This window comes from Melopsittacus undulatus, chromosome 9 (assembly GCF_012275295.1).
Source record: "Melopsittacus undulatus isolate bMelUnd1 chromosome 9, bMelUnd1.mat.Z, whole genome shotgun sequence".
Lineage (NCBI taxonomy): Eukaryota > Metazoa > Chordata > Aves > Psittaciformes > Psittaculidae > Melopsittacus > Melopsittacus undulatus.
In genome coordinates this window covers 37,111,272-37,128,440 of record NC_047535.1, presented here as the reverse complement: position 1 = coordinate 37,128,440, position 17,169 = coordinate 37,111,272, and positions in this window count along the sequence as shown.

Below are 17,169 nucleotides of genomic sequence, written 5' to 3'. Positions count from 1 at the left end.
GTGCAGCATTTTAAAGAGCACTGTGGGGATGCTGAAACAGCATTTTTTTTACGTAAGCTAATGGCAAGAAAAGTGTGTGGCACTGTCTGAACCAGGTTTTTGAAGGCAGTCTGGAGATGGTGAATATTTCAGGGTAGCTGGGGCAGTGCCTGGCGCAGTGACATGAGACTTAAAGAAGTTGACCTCCGTTCAGCTCCAGCTGTGCATGTGGCAGCCTCTGCTGGGGCTCTGACGTGGGAGATTTTGAAGTCTTTGAAAGGCTTCAGTCATATTTCCTGATACGCTGTGTCAGTGCCCCTGTAAAACAGCCTGAGCTCAAGCGGCTCTGGTATGACTGGCTGCGTGTGATAGCATTGGCATTTCCAGTGCTTTTTAAACTCAAATGACTTTTTTTTTTCCACTTCAGCAGTGAAAGCAAGTCCTTTACCCTTGAGTGTGAGCTGGGAGCAGATGGACGATGATTTTTCATGAGCCAGTTGGAGCAGTGATTTTCACTGACAGAAAAGTTAATAAACATTAGGAGGATATTCCACAAGTGACACCTCCAGTCCACTGCCTTAATACTGGCTGTAATTTAATTCAGGACCTTATAGAATCTTGTGTTTTCCAGTCTGTCATTTGAATGTGTTGGATAGAATTAAATCCAGTCTAGTTCAGGTGTAGCAAAATGGATCTTTATTTTCTGTACTTAGCTGGCATTAGCCTGGACTGTGCAGCTACAGTATACTAACTGTACGGTACTTAGGTTTGCTGTATGAATACAAAAAAGGTGGGATATAAATAAAAATAACTATATGCAATAATGGAAGAAAATAAACCAAGAAGAATAAGTTGTCCTCAGAATCTCTAAAGAATATGCTGTTTACTTAAGGAGGACAATTTAACTGAACTCCAGGGCTGAAGCACATCCCTGGGGAGAGGCTTTAAGTGTGAAGAGAGCAGGTGTATGCCAGAGACCAAAATCGTTATACCTAGAGACTACTTCAGTGTAAAGACCAAAACGAGACTTAGAAATCCTACTGTAGCATTAGTTATAATAAGCTTTGGGTGGTGTTGAAGTAGCTTGAAAGCACCATCAAAGTGAGTGGTAAGGTTTTGTGGCTACTAAGTGTTTTCCTGACTCCTATTACCCCGGGATCTTGCAGTGACTTTTATGTAAGTTCAAATGAGCTCTGTGTGTGTACATATGTGAGTGTGGTGACTGTACACTGCAAATCTTGGAACACTGGGCTCACTTCTTCCTGCATGGACAGACTCTGCAGGTGAAGGGAGAACTCTGGAGCCCTGGACACACAAACCAATCAATAAACATATGGAGTCCAATGTTCTTAAGACTTGTCTGAACAAGTTGATAAAACCTGTGCTAGTCTGAGCTGAAAAATCGCTGCATTTAGTTCTCTCTGAATAAAACTGCACTGTAAACCTGAGCAAAAATCTATGTATGTTACTTACAGCTGATTTAAGTTTTCATACAAAATGTTTCAGTAAAAAAGGAAAAAAATGGGGAGGGCATCTTCTATGCATGGGGGCTTTGCAGTGAGTAAACAAGTGCAGAGCCTGGCATTTAGAGAATCAATAAGGCACATTATAGAAACTCAGAGCCAGGAGTTTTTCTGATCCTTTGTGTACTGGTAAGTCTGGGAACAGATCAATGAGTTTATATCAGCATTCAACAATACCACTACATCTTTCTGAAGTAATTGGGCAATTCATAGAATGAAAGATGCCATCCGAGGGTGCTAATATTAATTTCTGTAAGAGGAAGGTTTGTCTGGTGTTGAGGTGCTCTATGGAGACCAGGCTGTCATTCTTCTTTTGGGTTTTCTTGAGGTAATTCACTTCCTTTTAAGGTTACATGTAACCAGACTGCAAAATGACAGCAGAAAGGAAAATGTCTTTTCATTGTTTCGTCACTGTTGAATAGAGCAGTCTTATTCTGGGTCACTACTCTTTGACAGAGAACTTTTTCAAAAGGAGGTCTGAAGCTTTCATATTCCAGTGCTTGCAATACAGATGGAACAGGGAATGTCTTTATGCTTATTATTAGTGTCTTTTAGTGGTTGGAAGAAAGATGTGTTTGGTTACTTGCACTTACTGTATCATGAGCCCTACACTAGCCTTCTTTTCCCCTGCCTTTGCTGTTGAACTGTGAATAACTGTGCTCGTAGGGGGAAGAGGAAGAACAGGAAGTGTCTGTGCTCAAGGCTTCTCAAAAGGTAACACACAACCCCCATCTCTGTGTTATGTTAGTGAAACACCAAGTGCTGCATCCCTGGACATGGTGTGAAGCACAGAGCATCCCTATGTGAATGAAAGCTGCTGGGTATGACAAGCTGCTGGATTATGCCAGATTTGTGATGAGAGGAGGGTCTACAGTATATTTCTGCTCCATTGGAAGTTATGTGTGATTGGAAAGAGTCAGAGCTGCTTTTGACTGAGAATTGCCATGGATGCCGGAAGGGGAGAGTGTGGAATAGCACATGTGAAGTCCTGAGACCTGTTGCTGTCTCAGGCTGGTCAGGGGCCTCAGGAGTTTTATCATGTGGCCAACAGAGAATTTAAATAAATTTGTGCAACATCTCCTTGTCCCTTCAGTCCTGTTATAATAGCACATGAGTAATCTCAGGACAATTGTGCTTCTGTAGTATTCAATGACTTTTCATTTCACTGTCACACTGTATAAACAGCATGTGAAGTCTGTGCCTCACAAAAATTATTGGTCTAAATGTTGGGTGTCTGTTTAAAACTGTAGGTTTCATACTGAGTGTGAAGGGTAAAGCTCTGGAAGATTTGTTTCCATTCTTTAGCAAAATAGTCACTGCTCAGACAAGTCCAAATGATAGATGTGAGATGGTGAAATGGTGTTGGAAGGGGTGCAAGGCTCATTCTGTGCTCTAGCACAGTGACCTCTGGTCCTAGTCAGAACAAGAGCCCATGGAAACAGCTCTTTCAGCCTAAATTCATGTCTGGGAGGTGGATTTAAACAAAGCACACTGGGAGCAAACTTGAACTCATAAATGCAAAACCAAATTTGAAACTCCACAGACATGAAATTATAAGGTAGGCTTATGATAGAGAAAGTCAGTGTTTAAAACCCAAAGCAAAACCAAGTGAAGCAGCAGTCACCGCATCAGTAGCATTTGCTAAATGTTGTTTGTCTCTGGAGAAAGGGTACCCAGAGGGTGGAAAAAGGGTGTTTGTGGTGCTGTGTGAAAATTAAAATCAGAAACTGAGTTAATCTCTGGAATAAATTCCTGTTGTGGAGTTGTTCCAGGAAGTGCTCTGTCTCAGTGTGTTTAATTCCTTTGGATGTGGATCTAGTGTTCCTTTCCTTCCTCACTGGACAGGAACTGCTGGTTTAGTCCTTCTTTTATTACTTCCATTTGCAAAAGGAGCGTATGCCCACAATTACTTTTTAGTGTGCATCACTTTTAAGAAGTATATGGCACATTAAAGGGATTACCTTCTCTTTCCTTTCTCCTCCAATCCTTAAACCATGCTTCATCTCTTATCTTATTTTTTGAGACATGCCCTATATTAAGTGATACTCCTCACAGTTCAGTGCTTGGAAGTCTGGGAAGTACAATAGCAGCATGGTGACATCTTTGACTCCTCTATGCTCCTATAGCATCCTATGCAAAGTGTCTGCAACATGAGCTTGTCAAGCACAGCAATAACATAATCACTGTCAGTGGAAACACAGATCCAGATAAAATATTATTCGTTGCACCATTGGGGAATTAAATTAAATCAAATTAAACTCTGTTTCATTTGTTGGGGTAGAAGATTATTCCTCATTGTGCCAGCAAATTCTTTATTTGCCTCAATAAGGAATTAATCCAAAGTCTAAATTCTGAATGGCTTCAAAATAAAATTCATTTGAGCTGTGCCAAGTACTTTCTGTCATTTCTTCCTTATCATTCAGAGTGAATTCCTTAATTTTTCTCTGTGGCCTCTTGATCCTGTGAGTGTGGCAGAGCTGCTGCTCCTGGAAAGGAGGTCAGGCTTTCAATGTGACCCTCCCAAGGCTTACAGGTGTTCCTGAATAAAAACTATACCTAGAAATTAAATATGAAGAGTAGAACATACTAAAATTTTTCCAAACCAGCCCAGTCTTAATGAACCTGATTTTCATCCAGCCACAATAAAAAAAAAAACCCAGTTGCTCTTCAGACAAATTAATTCAAATGGAATCAAATGAAAATGAGAAAGTCCTTTGTGGGAAGCTCAGGAGATCCTCAGCAGGTGGCAGTTTGCTGAGTTGTACTCAGCAAAGTGACTCTGGCTTAAAAATAAGTGGGGATCTATCTGTTGTATCCCATTACATGTAAGATGCTCAACCAGTTGTGTGCATACCTCATCAAGAGCCTGGCCAAAGATCCCAGGCAGACTGAAAGTCCAGAGACAACTACAGTGAGACAGGGAGTGAATGGCAGTTACCTCCCAAATTTACAGGGGAGCAATAAGCAGTCAGAAAGAAATGAATTTTTAATAATTACAAGTGGTGGCTGAATTGGTTGGTTTTTTTTTTTCTCTTACTTAAAAACAGCATCTGAGGCTTCTAAAATGTAGAGAGGCATCTGTTGTTGGGGGAAATGTGTTTACAAATATGGTGTTTTCTTTGCAATGAGCCAGAGTAATGGGTCTTAATGTAGCAGCACTGAGTCTTTACGTTCCTTGCTTATGAAGCATTGAAGAAAAGAGTAATTTATCAGAATTATTATGTTAAGAGAACAGCAGCAGCACTTTGAAGGAAGGGCTGAAATAAATATCCACGTAAAAATATATTAATCCTAATGGATTTCCTGTGCATACCATATGGGTGCAGGAATATTCATGAAGTGACTACCTGATCATCCTTATCCCAAGTGCCTGCAGAAGAACAAGATACTGGAGAAAGGTAACTTTGTTCTTAAAATAGACCAAAAAAATCCCCCCAGGAAACAAAACCATCTGAGGCTCTTTTAGGTAACTTAAATAGATACATTTTTAATCTTAAAAGCATATACCCATCTTATTCCTGGTAGACTTTGCTTTAGATGTTTTCCCTGGACCTTTTCCTAATTAGCAGACTGCTGTTTCCCATTCTTTAAATTGCAGAAATAATCCACCTTGTGATTTCTCTTCATAACATACTAAAGAGATGTTCCAGGGAATTCCATCATAACATACTAAAGAGATGTTCCAGGGAATTCCAGCTTCTTGTCATTAGAACTACTTTAAAAACATTATATATGTATATTAAACCCCCCTACCATATATATCTAGATCTATCTCTTACAGCCTTTGTAAGCTAACTCCTCACTCTCCTTTATGTTAGTGTCTCAAATGGAGAGCAGGGACCTGAGAGGGCAGGCTTATGGTGTCTAAAGTTCTATGGTACTGTCACTAATCCATCCCCCAGCTACAGATCCTTTGCTTCAAGTCTGGTATCATAAAACCTTATAACAATGAAAGCTTTTTTGTTTTCAAAGAGCTCCAGTTTTCACTGTGTTTTGGGTTTCAGCTGCAGGTTGATCTGCTTCCCCACATCACTGGTAGACCTGGGAGCCTTTTTCTTTCTAGTAAATTAACAGGAGATTTGGAAAAATCCTATGTGCAAACAGGCGTCTGCTGTGCACTGTACCAGTTACCTGTTCAGGCTGTGTTATGTCAGCCTTATTAAACTGTTCTGTAAGCTCTTGCTCTGACACAGCATTCACTTAATCTTTGCCTTATTGATTTAACCTCAAAATACGCATAGGTTCCTGTCTGTGTAAATCTGAGAAGAAATTGATGTAAAAAGACCTATTTCTAAGACTGCAGAAGAATTGCTGTTTAAGTTGAATCCGAATCACAAAGCCCAATTTTAGCCAAATTGTAAATAGAAAAGCCAGGCAGTGCATCTGGAGGAGGCTGCCTCAATGCATTCATTTCCCTTTCCAACAGCTTTCTCCACCTGCTAAGGACACATTTGACTGTTAGAGGCTGCCCTGCTGACTGCACTGCTCCCAGGAGAGGGCAGCTCAGCTCTTTTTGATTGTGAGCTGCATCGAGCTGCCAGGCAGCGACTGTCAGCAAGTTTCAGGTAATTATGACTAAGCCAGTAAGCGACTCACGGGTTTGCATCCATATCGCTGCTCAGCAGCGAGGGGCAGACAGAAAGGGGCTGTTATTTGGAGGGAAGGAAGGTCTGTTCCCAACTTGCATACAGAATTCATGATTTCTGGCAGATTCTGCTGTAGCTAAACTGCATTACTTCAGTCTTCGCTCTGTCTTTACCAAAGTGATCTCAGGCACTGTCTTTCATAGTCCTGTGTGATATATATCCTGACCAAGAAAGCTGTTCATTGCACTAAAGCAGTTTCTCCAGGAAGAGCATCTGGATGAGTAACGGGCTCATGGTATCTGAGGGAGATGAAGGCTGTTGTTGGAGGCAGCTATTGAGGTGGATAGCGTTACTGTAACAGCCAAGGAGAACACAGGGACAAAAAGCTACCTGTGATTTTTATATATTATTTTTCCTCATTCAGAATACTTTTTACAAGGTGAAAATTGGGCCTTGGTAAGATCAGGGCTCAGTCTTTCAGTAGATCATCTGACCTCAATTTTTACATGACTGCAGGAGCAGTAGTGCTATTTAGAAAATGCTGAATGCCAAAATAGCCATGAACAGAGAAATCTGGTGAGATCTTGGTGTAGTTCTTAAAAGCTTAATTTTCTGCATGGTATTTCATGGAATGCAAGATGGGGTTTTCTTTAGACTAAATCTGTGATTTAACACATGGTTCTGAGGAAAAGTTGCTTGGTCATAGAAAAAGTGGGGTTTTTCACTTTATGAACTATTAAGAGTGATGATAGTATGTTATGAAATACAGATTGTGCTCGTATTTGATTACAAAAAGCTCTTTGAGCACTGACAAATTATGGTAAGGCGGCGTGATCTGGTGTTTGGGTCATGGTTGTCTTCTGCTGTGGACTTCAATTTCGGTTACAGAATGGTGCATCAGTTCCACTCTCTGAGACAAAGCATGAATAACACAGAGATGGGAAAGTTGCTTTAAGCTAAATATTGTTACTATTATTAGAGCATTTTTCTTCTTGTTTTCCATGGTGTCAGGAAGTGTGGCTCATTGCTGTGTGAATCTTTTTAATTGCTGGGAAGAAAAGTTTTGTCTGAATTTTAACAAATATTTCTTTTAATTAAGTTAAAAAAGCAGAAATTCATTTGGATTAAATCTTTGATTTAGCCTGGAAAAAAGTAATTCCCATTTTTAAACATATTTTTAACATCAGAGGAGCACAGGAAATAAGGAGCTGGATTTATACAAGGATATGAGGGAAGTGGCGCAGACCCTCCTCTTCCTCAGACATCATACTTCAGGGTGATGGCCTTTGCTGAAGACATGACAAGTCCCTACCTAGAAAGACCTCAGCAGCCAATGTTCAAGCCACCATGGTAGAGGCTGAAGGGTTGTTCTCAGTTGTTTATGAATACTCTCCCAGTTTGTCTGAATTTAATGAACTTGAATGTTTCTGAGAGCAGAACTGATACCACAGTGTCCCACCTGTTGAGTAGATACTCTAATCAGGCCAGGGAGACTTTCTTCTCATTGCCAGCTCAGTGGCTGTCAGTCAGTTACAGACTGAAAGAGCTCCAGGCAGAGAGGCTGACACTTCTTTGCCAGCTTGGCATTGAGGCCCTAAAGCTTTGTTCTGCTGCTTCCCTGGGCTGCAGAGTGGCAGCCCAAAAGGATTCACTCCTTGGGGCTTCTCTAAAGACATTTCCTGCTGACCAGGAGGATGTGCTTAGTGGCTGCACTGAGCCACAGCCTCAGGACTCACAGCCTCAGGACTCACTCTTGTTCCATAGAGAAAGTACTTTCTGGAAAAGGGAAGATTTGTTTGAAATCCCTGTTGTGAATCAGGGAGGGAATGAATGGCTGTCTTTGATTTCTTACCAACCAAAGATTACGAAAGCTTTTATTTCAGTCTACAGGTTGTAGATTCTACTGTTCTGGTCCACTGTAATATGGGTAATTCACCATCCATGTTGTGTATCACCTTCATGGGATGAAAGGATCTCAGGAGCCCTGGGGCAGGTAGGAGACCTCCACAAGGTTAATGCTTGTGCTGGGGAGTGGCAACACTTTCAGGAACCCAAGGTCAGGTGCTGCTGTGCAAGAGAGTTCCTTGGGAAGGTGTGAAATTGTGAGATACTGGCACAGGGAGCTGCTGAGGAGGGATCACTCAGGGGAATATGTTACTGAATCAAAGACACCTCTTGCTTATGTGAGTTGATACCAGAGTAGCACTCCTGTGAGTTCATCTTTTAATCTATTCTATTCTATTCTATTCTATTCTATTCTATTAATCTTTTTGTGGCATGACACTGTCTTCATATGGCTGATTTTTATGGAGAAGGAGGTATAGCATTCAGAAACATCCATCCCAGTTCTAGGAATACCAGCTTTTGCAGCAGGCTGCAGGGTGCAGGTTTGGACCAGGCTCCCAGTCCAGCTTGGGCTACCTTACCCTGATCTGGAAGCACAAGTGGATTTTGAAACCTGCTTGTGCTGTTGCTGATAGGCTGCATGTTCAAGTGGGACTGCAGATGGCAGGAGAAGGAGCTCCTGCCTGTTGAAACAAGCCTCAGATTACAAGGGAAAGTGAGAAACCTATTAAAATGTTTCTATCTGACATGCTTCATCCAGCCATCTGAGGACCTGAGTTCTTCACGATTCCTAATGGCTGCTGCTTTGCAAGCTCAAGATAGCTCAATTACAGTTCTGCCTATGGAGATTGCAGTGGAGTGCAAGTGTTGTCTCTGTGATCACAAAGATGATCTGCATTAGAGCTGACAACATAACACTGACAGCCTTGTGCAGTCTTGTGATACAGGTATGAAGTGACAGATGAAGTGGGCAATAAACTTTATTAAGAGATTTAATCATTCCAGTTCCATCCAGGTAAAACACCAGAAATTTATGATGATAATTTTGTTCTTAAAATTAAACTCCAGTGAATGCTGAAACTTCTTCGGCAGCTAAGACCTCAGACTCTTCCCCAAGGCCATGTAACTCTTTGTTACTTTACACTGACTTAAATTACTCCAGTTAATATATCTTTGTCCTCTAACCTTTGCTGGAAAGGTCAAAATCATTTGCTAGCAAATGATAAACTCATTTCTTACCCAAAGACTCTCAAGAGTATAATGATGTCTTCAACTTACAAATATATTTCCGACCAGCATGGGCAAACCTTATAAAGGATTTTACTTTCTACCACCTGCTGTGCCTCATGTACTAATCCACTTCTGCAGGGACTTCTCATGAGCTAAATAGGGTAACTTCTGCCACTATTTAAAAATAAATAAGTAAATAAATTCAATACAGTTAGATGCATTTCCATCTCCTTCCCTTTAGACGTGCTGTGGGCCCTGTCAAATTACACCATGTGAAAGGCCAAGATAAGCAGATTTCAGTCCTGCACCACTGACAGGTTTTCCATGCATAACCCCATGGCTTTGAAGTCCATTATCTTGTAGTTCTGGGTTAGAAACTTCTTTTCTGTTGGAAAAAGGGCTCCCTGCACAGCACATCAGCTCAGCTTTCACTCTGCCATAGGAAGTATAATCAGCAGCACAACCAACATAGTTTTCAGATCATTTGTGAGTGCACAATGCGTTTTGTAAGTTGGACTCAGGATCACTAAAGTATCTGGCTTATTTTCTGACTAATTATGAAGTAGCAATGACAAAACAGAACAGCGCTGGCAGAGCACTACAGTGCGGAACAGCTGTGAATAACAGGGTGAGGACATGACACGTGGGGATCTTTCCTGCCACTGACCCAGGAGACACTGCAGAACACTGGAAGTTGTTCCTCTTCCAGTCTCTTATCTTCTAACCCCTAACCCCTGTCTGATTTCAGAGGCTGGGGTTAGGATCTTATGCACATGGCTCACCTTTGGGTGTCAGACTTTCAGTTCCTTGGGGGAGGTTTTCTGTGTAAGGAGGAGGTTCAGCACTTGCTGACAATCTGGACTTTGAACTGCCAAGTTTTCTGGTTTCAGTTGGAAATCCTCCTTATTTGTGGAAATTTTGCTACGCCCTTAAGTGTGAGAAGTGTTTGATTATATCTGTAAGTCTGCTGTGAACTCACTGATAACTGCACAACTTGAAGTTGTTTTTCCTTGTGCAGGACAGATTTATTCTGTTTTGTTTGTTCAACATTTTGTTCATCATCTTGTTCAACATTCTTGTTCAACATCTTTGTTAGTGACATGGACAGTGGGATTGAGTGTGCCCTCAGCAAGTTTGCTGATTACACCAAGCTGTGTGGTTCAGTTGATATGCTACAGGGAAGGAATGCCATCCAGAGGGACCTTGACACTCTTGTGAGGTGGGCTGATGCCAACCTTATGAAGTTTAACCATGCCAAGTGCAAGGTCCTACACCTGGGTCGGAGCAATCCCTGGGGAGAAGAACTTGGGGGTGTTGGTCAATGAGAAAATGAACATGAGCAGCTTCAGTGTGCGCTTACAGCCCAGAAAGCACCGTATCCTGGGCTGCATCAAAAGAAGCGTGACCAGCAGGTCAAAGGAGGTGATCCTGCCCCTCTACTCTGCTCTTGTGAGACCTCACTTGCAGTACTGTGTGCAGTTCTGGTGTCCTCAACATAAAAAGGACATGGAACTGTTGGAACAAGTGCAGAGGAGGCCACGAAAATGATCAGGACACTGGAGGACCTCCTGTATGAAGATAGGCTGAGAAAGTTGGGGCTGTTCAGCCTGGAGAAGAGAAGGCTGCGTGGAGACCTCATAGCAGCCTTCCAGTATCTGAAGGGGGCCTATAAGGATGCTGGAGAGGGACTCTTCATTAGGGACTGTAGTGATAGGACAAGGGGTAACGGATTAAAACAAACAGGGGAAGTTTAGATTGGATATAAGGAAGAAATTCTTTACTGTAAGGGTGGTGAGGCACTGGAATGGGTTGCCCAGGGAGGCTGTGAATGCTCCATCCCTGGCAGTGTTCAAGGCCAGGTTAGACGAAGCCTTGGGTGATATGGTTTAGTGTGAGGTGACCCTGCCCATGGCAGGGGGTTTGGAACTAGATGATCTTAAGGTCCTTTCCAAGCCTAACTATTTTATGATTCTATGATTCTCTACACAAAGCAAAGAAGAAAGCATATTTAATTTGTTTTCCTTTAGAAGTTACACCCCTTTGGCGTGGCTTTCATTTACAACTGCAGTGATAACTAAGTAATTCATCTTCAGCACAAATCAATAAGAGAATCTTACTTCATCTCCATTTCCTTTCATTTTGTTTTTCTTTGCTATGCCACTTTTCTCCTTACTGTCTAATCCCTCTGTTTGATGGAAGGCTTAACCCTGCCAAGTACTGCCTTTGGGTAATTGAGTCACTCTTTCCTGCAGGTTCTGTCCTATTTGAGAGAGGTTGGAGGACTCAACTGTTGTTCATATATGCTTAGGTTTAGCTGAATGTACTTGTGTGTATGAACAAGATACCTGAGTAACTGTCACTTTGTCTTCTAAATAGCACATTCCTCAGTAAGCTGGCACTTGGTGATTATCTTCTGATAGTCCAGTTCTGTAATTGCTTCTGTTTCTCCCATGAGATCTCTGCTCCTTTGCTGCACATGTCAGATGAATTGGGGAACAGATTCTGTTTGGGTAGTAAGGGGAGCTTTTATGTGTAAGATTTCTGCCTCCACTTTCAGAGCCTGGTGCTTTTGCAGCAAATAGCAAACATGTAGGAAGAGATCCTGGGTTCATGGAGAGCCATTACCCCCATCTGATAGAGTCCTAGCCCCATGAAAATGTGTTCTTAAGCATTGCATGTCACCATAAAACCTATGCAGTTGTGAAGACAAATGAGAAGGATTTTTTTTCTATGTTCTAATTTACAGCAGAGCACACAGTAGCTTTTCAGATTACATGGAGGGAGCTGGAGCATCACCTTTTGAACAAAAGTACTGTATTAGCAGCATTCTTGTTTGTTAGAATATAATTTAACATTGCAGGTGGAAAAGAAGTTACAGACCTGCCTCTTTTTTGCCAGTACAGAAAAGAGAGGAAATAGTAGATCCTTAAACCAGTGGTTTGCTACAACATATTAATTATGTAACTTGGTAGATACCGCTGTTTTTGAAATCTGGTCAAAAATGTCCTTTGCTGCATGCTTTCAGTGGTCTTAACTGGCTTCAGTGGGATTTCATTAGGATGTTTTTCCCAGTCCTTTTTCTAAGTATGCTGTTTTCATCAAAAACTTGAAAGCTTTCTATGTGGATATGCTGCCAGAGCATCTCTGAGGCATCAGCAGGGTGTCTCTCTGCTTTCAGTCTTTTCTCTGAGCAAATGTCTATGTTTGAATTGTACATCCTGCAGTAAACTGTTATGTGGAGCTCTCTAAATACTCTGCAGTGGCCAACAGAGGGGACCTATTACCTGCTTTATTACCCAAAATATAGAGCTTGGTCATAAAGGAGAAGAGTGACGTGAAGTATAGAATTCTATCATCTGTAGAGCCACTAGGACAGCAGAGTAAGTTAGAAGAGCTGAGAACAAAATTTCAAGTGATTTGTCCAAGTTGTTCTGCTCTTGCTTAAAATTTTCTCAGTTTAAAATATTCTTGTCAGTCTTTTCCTAATGGAATCCAATTGTGGTACCAGCTATAAACAGGATCTCCTTTTCATTTCCTTTGTTAATTTTCTCCTGTGTATCGTTCAAATGATCTTTCGAGCTAATGAGCATAACTGCTGCTTCTCCCCTTATGTGAGGAGCACTTCTGTTGGGCAGCCAAAAGAATAGAGTCTTCTTCTGGTTTAAATTAACAGCTGTTTTAATGAAGTAACTGAGCTGTAATTAAAACTGCCACTTATTAGTCCCATACCATTTCAGTTCCTGCTTACATGAACCAGAGGTATAACTGTTACTACTGTGAGCTTTCAGCTGGAGAAACTGTCCAGTTTAGAGAATATTTCTACCTGTCAATCACATCAGCACTGAGCATTGTTTATTTCTTATATGTAAAACCTTCAGTAAAGTGTCAAACTTTCAAACCTAAAATACACTTTACAATACTTCAAAGCTTCCTACTCAGTGCAGGCAACACTGGAAGTATCTATTGAGCCTTTTAGCCATGGTTTTGTGTTGTGCTGTACTAAATACAGAGAAAGGCTACCTGTGTAGTAAAACATGGGCATACTTTAGTAGTTTGTTGGCAATAAAAGAGAAAAGAAATACAGGAGGCAAAATTAGTGATACTGCAGCAGAGGACAGGGTGTAGACTTGTCATATCACTGTATAGGATTGAAATGTTCAGAATGTGCAGGCTTCTGTAGGGAAGACTGCTGATGGATGCATTATGAGTTTGCTATTTTTACCTCATGGATGTATGTCAAATGATTAAGGAAACAATAAAAACCCCATGCTGAACTAAAGAACATAACCAGGAGGGAATATACAACTTCTAACTTTTGAAATTAACTGATGCTGTGACTAGCAGAAAACCTAAAGATACCAGGCTGCTTCTAGAAAGAGCTGCTTCAGCTTAACTGGCCTTGAGGTAAATTACAGGTAAATTACATTTGGGCATGGGATAGGGAGTTATTAGACATCTCCTTAGCTTACTTTATGGATAAAGTCTCAGACAAAAATACTCATCTTTAAACACTTCTAAAACAGTATCTGTGAAAAAAGGAAAGTGACACTGAATGAGATATACAGGTATATCTGAAAGTAAGTTCTGTATTAGGAGAAAATCCACCTGCCAGTGCCCACAAGCTGAATCTGAGACTGTCTAACTCCATATCCTGCAGTAACTGCTGTGTTACCCACACTCCCCCATTTGGTAAGTGGGTGCCATGGTTTTTCTGTCCCAGTCTTGAATTTTCAAAGAACAGACTTCATTTAGCTTCAGTGTATGCCATGCAAAATGCTTTGCAGCCTGACTCTTTGAATAGCAGCGTGGATAGTTAATGCTGAGGCTGTAGGTGACAGGTACAGCACATGAATCTCAGTATTGCTCTTCCCTCTCCTGTCTCCTTTCAGTGCTAACATCAGGCTGAATGCCAAAGCTCAGAGCAGGATGACTGCACTTTTATGTGGGGACCCTGCACATGGAGGATGTGAAATCAGCATTCCTCTGCAGCAAGAAGTTGATGGGGCTTTTTAAGTAGCCTTGGTAATGGAGTTTTTATTCTATGTTACACTTTAGAGCTTTCCACCACAACTCTGATCTTTAATAATAGTTTTAAACCCCCCTCCTGGTGATTCTCACATAAGTGCATGGCATCTAGAAAAAGATCCAGAGGTGAAACTTGACATAAAGTGTTGACAATGGGCACTACTGCTCTTTCTGAGAATACCTATCTGTCGGTGTGGGGTCTTGCATTGTCACTGTACCCTGTTTGAGACCAATTACTGCTGGGCAGGGAAGAAAGAATATGCAAGAATTTTGCGTAATAACCGCTTTTAAGATGCTTTTGTAGGGATTTTTTTGTATCTAGCAGTCTGCTAAACTGTTTACCTCCTAGAGACCTGTTCTAATGAGAAGCCCAAGGCAGTTTTAGCTCTAGCTTTTTTGCAAGTTCCCCTAAAAAGACCTTCCTCTCCTTCGTGTGTCACCCCTTTTGTTACCTATTTCTCACTCAATTTTATAGACATAACCTGAATTTTTATTAGAGCAACTGAGGTCAAATTCAACCTTACCATCTCTGCTGTGATTTAGAAACTGCTTTTGTGTTCAGGGAGCCATTGTTCTCCAACCTCAGCTTGGAGAGCTCTCATCAGGATAATACTATCTCATAAAATTAAAATCCAGGCAGTCAATTACTGGGATTTTTTGGTTAGTAATTAACTATTTTGACTGACATTCTGTCTGGGTTTTGGGGGAGGGATATTGCTCTGAGGAAATCAGTCTACACTTTTAATAGCTTGGCACTGAGAAAACCTTGAAATATTAAAAAGATCTTTTAATATAGGCTGGAGCATGGCTTGAGGCATCAGAGCTTTTAAGAAAGTTTAGAGCTTGGTTTTGTGGTCAGAAACTCTCAGCCTGTGTACACGGAGCCCTTTTGAAATCTGTTCACAATTATGAATACCAGCTCTTTTGCAATCTGACCTTCAGTCCTTTGTTTTAGACTTAAAATGTACTTTTCCTTAGGCTGAGTGGGCCGTGGTAGAAATCTCTTGCTGTCAAGCACATCTTTGCTGGACTTAGTTGCCAGCAGCAGTGACAGGAACTCTTGTTCACCCCATGTCTCTGTACAGGAAGCATATCCTCGTGAAAAGGCCATAAAACCTGGGATTTTTCTAGCATGCTAAATGCCACATAGCTCAGGCTACTTTGGATTAAATAAAACTCAGGTCCAGACTGCAGGACCTCTCAGAGGGCTCTCTGCTTCTCTTGCCCACTCTCTGTAAGGAAGTATATCTCCTGGTAGTCTGACCCCAGTGCTCATCTTTGCTTTCGTTTGTTTAAGTGAAAGACAGTAATAGTGAGTTACTGCTATTGCATTTTACCTCTTTGCTGTTTGCCTGTTGCCTTTTCCTCTCTCTTGTCAACCTGTAGCTACAGGCATCAAGAGTAATACTGAGCTTATCACATCATTTTGAAACTGAAAGTGATGGGCTGTGCCATGCTCACACAACCACATGCACAATTCAAACTGTCCTATATAGTGCTCTATTTCTTAAAAATTCAAACAAATTCATACCAGGGAAATTGGCTTCTTCATTTTTAACCTTAAAAAAAAACCAAAACCAAATCCTGAAAACCAGTATGAGAATGTCTTGGACATTCATCTGTCTTTTCCAAGAAGCAGCCTAAAATTTTGACAGTGGTTTCATATAGAAATGTTGAAAAGTGCTGTTGTGGGTGCGAGTAATTGTTTAGTGAAGGTATGTTCTATAACTCAACTGCCAATAAGGTGTTCTCCAGCTCTAACACTTACCTTAACTATTGTTTCTAATCATATTCTTTGTTCACCCAGCCTAACTGCACTGGTTTATACTTCACTGTGTTGAAGAGGAGTGTAGGATTTATCACTGGGATATGTGCCCCTTACAGAATCCCTTAAGAAGCAGACCTAACTTATCTAGAGCATGTATGATGAGAAAAAATTCCATTGCCCTTGAGAAAGATTTAGGAATGTTATAGAAAGTTTAGAAAATGGAACATAAAGAAATGAATCATCTTCAACTGACCCAATGTTTATTCCAGAAAATGGGGCTTTTTAAGGGGTGTCAGGAGGGCACTGGCAGAGGAAGCACCTGATCCTTCTTGAATTTTTTACTGTTTCTATGTAAAGGTGGCCTGTGATGTTGGTGCTCTCACAGTGGTGGATAATTGAACTCAGCAGCCAGCCTGAATCTGGTCTTCAGATGTGCACACCCTTTATCTTGTATAAAGAGTTGGGATAGCTTTAACCATTCAGAGAGTGGTTGGGCTGGGATAACTGGAGTGTAGAAAGACAGACCATCTCAGAAGCTTTACTTAGATACAAAGCTCAAGGAAGAAACATTAGTCACTTACAGAAAACCCATCATCCAAAAGTCTGGAGGTAATGCTTTAACGTATCAGACCAACTTTACAATGCAGAGAACAGTCAGCCTTGATAATCAAAGTGTCAGTGCTATATGCATTACCAGTTTTCTGCAAAGAATTGAAACATCAAATCAAACAAATACACTGAGTTCAGTCTCTGAATGCTGATTTTAAGATGCCAATTACCTGCAGGTGACTTGCAGGGCCAGCTTGAACCGCTGCAAAAATATACACCTTAGGTTTAATGGGATGTTTAGCTGAGGAAAGAAATCATCTCCTTCCAGTCAGGTCTGATGGTGAATTTCAGAACCATCAAGGGTGAAGGTGGGCACTTACCTTACTGGGATTTTGGCAAGCAATTGAGTGCAGACCTCTAATGGGTAGTCAGGGATCCACACTGACTGTATGTGGTCACTGAAGGTTTTGGCTTTATATATATATATATAAAGTCATAAAATGGATGTATATATATAATAGAAATATTTACAATATATTTGTTTGCAATATATTGTATATAAAAGGCAGCATGGTGTCATTCTCCAAGAAGACATGGTTACCTTAAACAGTTAAGAAGTACTGCAGATTACTTTTAAACTGAAGGAAGTTTTCCTGAGCAGTAT